Source organism: Hetaerina americana, unplaced genomic scaffold (assembly GCF_022747635.1).
Source record: "Hetaerina americana unplaced genomic scaffold, ioHetAmer1.1.p SCAF_10, whole genome shotgun sequence".
NCBI lineage: Eukaryota > Metazoa > Arthropoda > Insecta > Odonata > Calopterygidae > Hetaerina > Hetaerina americana.
In genome coordinates this window covers 6,225,305-6,231,304 of record NW_027286070.1, presented here as the reverse complement: position 1 = coordinate 6,231,304, position 6,000 = coordinate 6,225,305, and the positions used below count along the sequence as shown (strand labels likewise).

The following is a 6,000-nucleotide window of genomic DNA, read 5'->3' as shown; positions in this document are numbered from 1 at the left end:
TCGGTTTAGGTGCGACAGTGGCCAAAATGGAGTATGTGATCAGTTAGGTGAAATGTACGGAAAAGGAAAACAATTGAGGAATTACTACGTATGGTGGCCGAGGAGAGGGGGATTTTTTGGGAGCGATCCTAAGGAAGCAGGAAAAATGGATGATAAAGGGCGTTTTGATCGGCAGTGGGGTGTTGAAGACTGTGATAGAGGGGAAAATGTAAGGCAAAGGAGGAAAAGGCAGGAGCAGGATAGGGGTGTTGGACGGGATGAAGGGAGGAAGTACACAGAGATGAAGAGGGACCTGATGTAGAATAGGTTGCTAGATTGTGTTTGGTAGTTGTGTCCATCCAAAACCTACCTCAACCGGTCGATTACTTTATATATATATATATATATATATATATATATATATATATATATATATATATATATATATATATACATATATATATATATAAATTATGGGTCGCGGTAGTCCAGGGGGTAGAGCGTTGGACTACTAACCGGAGGGCCCGGGTTGGATTCCCGGGCAAGTCACTCTGGGCACCTGCAGCTCCACCCAAACTTTGTGATATTTTCGGGTACCAGATCTTCCTGGGAAACCAAAACCGGCACAGGGAAAGGAACTGGCCCGCATAACCCGATTTGTGAATTTCACACGCCGTCGGGTTTGCCGATAATTTCTGTAGTATGTGGAATATATCATTTATATTATATAGCACATAATCGCTCTAAATTTTTATACCAATAAACATCCAGCGTGATTTTTTTAAGGTAATCTACCGGTTAAGGTAGGTTTTTGGATAACCATAATTACTAATTAAATAATTTGTGACCCCCAGCAAAACACAACGTCCCACTACATCAGGTCCCTTTTCATCTCTGTGTGCTTCCTTCCTCCCTTCATCCCCCACAGTATCCCTATCCTGTTCCGGCCCTTTCCTCGTTTGCTTAACATTCTCCCCTCTATCACAGTCTTCAACATCCCACTGCCGGTCAACACCCCCTTCATCCACTTTTCCTGCCTCCATAGGATTTCTCCCAGCAAACCCCTCTCTTCGCCCACCATACCAAGTACTTCCTCATTTGTTTGCCTTTCGGTCCACTTTATCTTCTCCATCTTTCTTCACCCCCACATTTCAAAAGCCTCCAGTCTACGTCTATCCTCCTGCTTCAATGACCACGTTTCCGCGCCGTACATAGCTACGCTCCATATCAAAGTTTTTTTCGAGTCTTTTCTTAATATCCTTACCCTGAGTGATTACTGATATAATTTTTTTAGTTCACTTTCCCTCACAAGAGGCTACGAATAATGGTAAATAGCGACTTAATTAGTCGACTAAGTGCTTCTCCGCACTCGCCTCTCGGTAGCTTTCTAATCGGCGATCGTACCTGTTGGTCGGAGCAATTCACCGCTGACTACCGGGAATCTTAGTTACTGAAATAGAAATGAATTATTAATCGCCCAAAATAGAAGTGTAGTTATGAAAAAATGAAATAATGTTGATTAGGATAATATTGTCTTGTCCCCAATAGCGCTGCTGATTGCCTCGCGGTTGGTATCCCATAGTATATGCTGAAGTCATCCCTCGCTGTCCTCGGGGAAGACCGTCATTCAAACCGGTGAGTGGAGTGAGTGTTTACTTGGTTGAATCATCCCCCCCTCCGCCCCTGTTATGGCCACTGCTTCCAGCAACAGGGCACGTAATTCGCAGGAGGACAGACTCGTGAGTGAATCTAATATAAAAGAGACGATCTGTGAACGCGGAGACAAGTCACCCATGTAAAATTAAAGTGAACGCACTTACTGTCGTGAAACAATGGAAAACGAAATAGCTGAGACCGTAAACTCAACTTTACGGTCTCGACTATTTCGTTTTCCAAGTCACCCGTCATTGCAAATAATACCCAGAAATTGCATGATTTCACATCTGTCAGGAATAGTTTTGCGCCATGGATCCGTCGCTCGGATGTTTTGGCGGACGTGCACCAAACACCAATAACTTAGTCCTGTGGACTAGGAGTAATAATTACTGATAATACTTCACACCGTACATGTTAATGCAACAGAGCCCCTGATTCACGTAGTCCGTGACTGTCTACTCTGCTTTGGGCAGCCTCTCAAACCCAACTTTGGTGTCGATCATGGCACGGGCATTGAGGGGCTTTCGAGAAAAGACGGCCGCGATTTCAAGCTACAACTCCAAATCCCTCCTTTCTTGAATAGACTTTTTTTGTAATTGCGCGGGATATCCGTGAAACAGCGATTGGGATGAATACCTGGACTTTTCCCTGCTTCCGACCTTTGCTCCTGGAGGCGAACCCAGGAGTTCCTGAGCCGATCGCTTCGAAAGAATGGATTTGGTTTGGTGTCACAATCGAACAGATGGCCTCAACTTCTTATTAGGGGGTGCTTAAGCTGTTCAGTCGATTCCGTAGCGGACCGATTTTTCTGCCCGCTGGAACGATTAGCTCTAGGCACTCGATACGTATTGACTCGGTGAGCTGCGGATGTCCAAATGACACTTATGTGTGGATATTAAGGACTAAGCGGCCGATAAACTTTCGAAACGTTTTATTCGTATAATATACGAGGGTCATCCGTAAAGTAGTACCCGTTCGTGCCGCATGAAGTGCTGACGACGCGAGTAGCCGCTGGACGAGGTCAGATAGCTTCAGTGGCTTGTCTGCCTTCTCTGAGCCAAGTTGCGTGACGCTAGCATTGCCTGTGTTGTTTCTGTGATTGTTTACAATGTTTAAAAAAATTGAGAACGCCGCCAGTTGTGAAGTGAGGGCAGTGATTAAATTCCTCAATGCAAGAAACGTTCGCCCATGTGATATTCATCGCCAATTAAAGGAGGTGTATGGAGACAATGTAATGGACGAGTCGTCTGTTCGGCGGTGGTGTCGCAACTTCAACATGGGGAGGGGGAACACACACGACGATGAGCGTTCGGGGAGACCGTCTGTCATTACAGACCAACTGGTGAGCTCAGTTGACGAATTCGTGAGGAACGATCGGCGCGTCACAATTGATGACATCTGTGAGCATTTTCCCAATGTTTCTCGAACAATTGTTCATGAAATTGTTAAACACCATCTGCATTATGCAAAAATTTGTGCAAGATGGGTCCCTCGCGTATCTCAATGAGCTGGCGGCGAAGGACTATGCAGCAGGAATACAGAAACTTGTCACACGTTATGACAAATGCCTTAATTTGCTTGGAGATTATGTTGAGAAGTAGTTTAAAGTATCCTCTTTCAAATAAAATTTTTTATGTTTGTTAATATTTACTTTTGTGTCTTTATTTCACGAACGGGTACTACTTTCCGGATGACCCTCGTACTTAGGCAATGGCAAATAAATATACTATTATTATAAATGACACTTTTTCAGGCGTTACATGGTGGAAATCCTTTATAATCAAAGAAGACACTTTGCTTTTCCTCATAGAATTTTTTTTATTACCTAGTTTAAAAAAATCTATGTGTAAAAGCAAAGTGTGCTCTTTTATCATATTATTATTATTAAAGACACGTTCGCAGTCCGTGTGTGAAACGGTGAAAATATTTATGACGGCTATCGTTATCGGAAGAAATTTTTGGATCACGGAAATGCTTAATGTGTATGTTAATATTCATAAGGTAATTCGCAACCACTAAAGCATCACTGTGGATAACCGTGTGTGTAACTAACTATGAATAAACTAGGTGCGAAAGTCATTATGTGTAACTTGGCGTATAGCTATGTGCGCATTGACAGCGGAGAAATAGGGTTATGTGCTAGAGTAGTCGGCGGGGAATCCATGAAATCATTTAGGTTTGAAGCTTTCGGCTACCAGTCAGCCGAGGGGTTACAATCATGGCTGATCCGATCTCATTAGAAAATCAGGACGATAGGTATTGGATGAGAATAAAAGCAAAAAAAAAGCTTATGGTATTTTCGAAAAGAAGTTAGGCTAATTGAAGCGTTAAAATAGGAGGTCATAAACAGAGCAAGTGGAACAGTTTACCTATCTAAGTGTTACCAAAACAGCAGTAGGGACACAAGAAGATAGGCAAATAATCATCCTCGACGAGGGAATTGATGACAGGGACATTGAGTGAGGATGTGCAGAAAATACTTGCTCAAACTTGGATATGGAGCGTGGTTGTCTATGGCGCGGAAAAAAGGTTATTGGAGCAGGATAATAGGCGTGGATTGAAGACTTTTGAATTGTGGGTGTGTAGGACGGAAAAGGTGAAGTGGACATAAAATAAACGAGGGAGTGCTAGGCATCGGAGAAAGGGATGAGAGGGGGTATTTGCGGTAACACAAATGGAGGCTGGAAAGAGGCATAAGATGTATACGTATATCTTGATAGGTGATGGAAAGTTTAAGACTTTGATAGAGGGAAGAACGTTAAGCAAGCGAGGAAAGGCAAGGGAAAGGATGGACATGTTGGTCGGGATGAACGAAAGCGGAAAATATGCGGTATTGATTAGTTTAATGTGGTGCATGGTTTCAGGTTGTCTCTTGTCCTTCCAAAACCTTCCTTAAACGGTAGTTTACCAAATAATAATAATAATATTTGAACAATTGCTGTCGTTCTGTGTCGATTATTTTGATTTAATTTCTCGGTCAACCGAATCAATATCCATATTTAATGCTGTAGCATATTTGTACGTTCAAATAATATAGATACAATAATGTATCCATATTATTGTAATGGTCTTATCAATAGCACTAGCGCATGAATCTAAAGCATTTTTCTGTATGTTTAGTTTGTAAAAATAGTATTGTCACAGTATTTTGTCACTTGTAAAAATTTAATCGTTCAAAGAAATATAATCCTTAACCTGGCCACAGTACAAGTATTAATCGTATTGCATACCCGTAATTAAGATAAGAAACATAAGAAATTAAGCCTCTCTCACACCTACACAATGCATAACTGTAGGCGAAATGTATTAAATATTGCATTAAATGTAAAAAATCATGTTTTTGCGAACCCCATAAACTTAGTGTCACTTAGTTTAATTTATAGAATTTCGCAAGTCTTGTCAAATATATTTCAAGGGATTCCAGACCAGAGAAAAAATCTACTCTTTTGATTGTCGTTTTTTTCAGTCAATTTGGAGTACTTCGGCTATCACCGGCAATTTTCCAATGGTGGAAGTTACCCAATGACATCGCTCGTTATATATTTAGACTGCATTGAGACTTGACAACGTTCAGGGAAATTCAAATGCATAGAGATTCAATTGAATGGGCTTCCGTTTATCAGAACTCAATCGACTCGGTTAGTTGACCGATCAGCGCGGCGTCGAATTGATTAAATCGATTCGTCTGCAAAAAAATCCCGATTATTTGCCATGTGTAGCTCATCTACGCCACACGCGATCTAAGTCGGCGTAATCAATCCAACTTCGAGAGGATCCCAAGTATCACGTAGCAGTATATTTCAGACGAAGCCTAACCATCGACGTAAAAGGCTTTGTCCTTTACATCACATCTTCCCTATTCCTTTATGATAAATCGAAAATTTTCTTAGCTTGTCCACATATTCCCCGAATATGTTTCAGCCAGGAGGGGTCGTGAATGAATGTAACGCCTAAGCATTTATTAAATTGAATTTTCACTTTCTATTTCGTTGTTCCTGATGCAGTCGGCGTTCGGGAGGGAATCTCTCTTTTCCCAAAAATACATCCCTTCGTACTTATATCAATTTAATTCAAGCTGCCAGGTGTCACACCATCGTTGTACTCATATAGCATTAAGGTCATTTGCTGAAGCTACTTCATCCCAAGGATTACTAATTTATCTGTAGACCACCACATCATCGACAAGTGAACGTATATTGCCAGTGATTACAGAGTTAAGGTCATTAACGTGAAGGAGCAATTAAAGAGGTCCGATAACACTTCTCTAGGGTAACACCTGCAGTGCCTTCTTCTGCATTAGAGCTAACTCCATTCACGACTACTCTTTGTACCCGACCATTAAAAAAGTCTTTAATATAGCCCAGG

General features: G+C 41.6%; 1 protein-coding gene across 1 annotated transcript in view; it reads left to right on the top strand.

Annotated features, from left to right (window-relative positions):
* Positions 1–1,555: 1,555 nt before the first annotated feature.
* ex (FERM domain containing expanded) overlaps positions 1,556–6,000 on the top strand; it is a 235,871-nt gene continuing 231,426 nt past the window's right edge. Inside the window, exon 1 of the mRNA XM_071598795.1 lies at positions 1,556–1,614. The gene's annotated coding sequence lies outside the window, so the exon portion shown is untranslated. The remainder of the gene's footprint in view (positions 1,615–6,000) is intronic.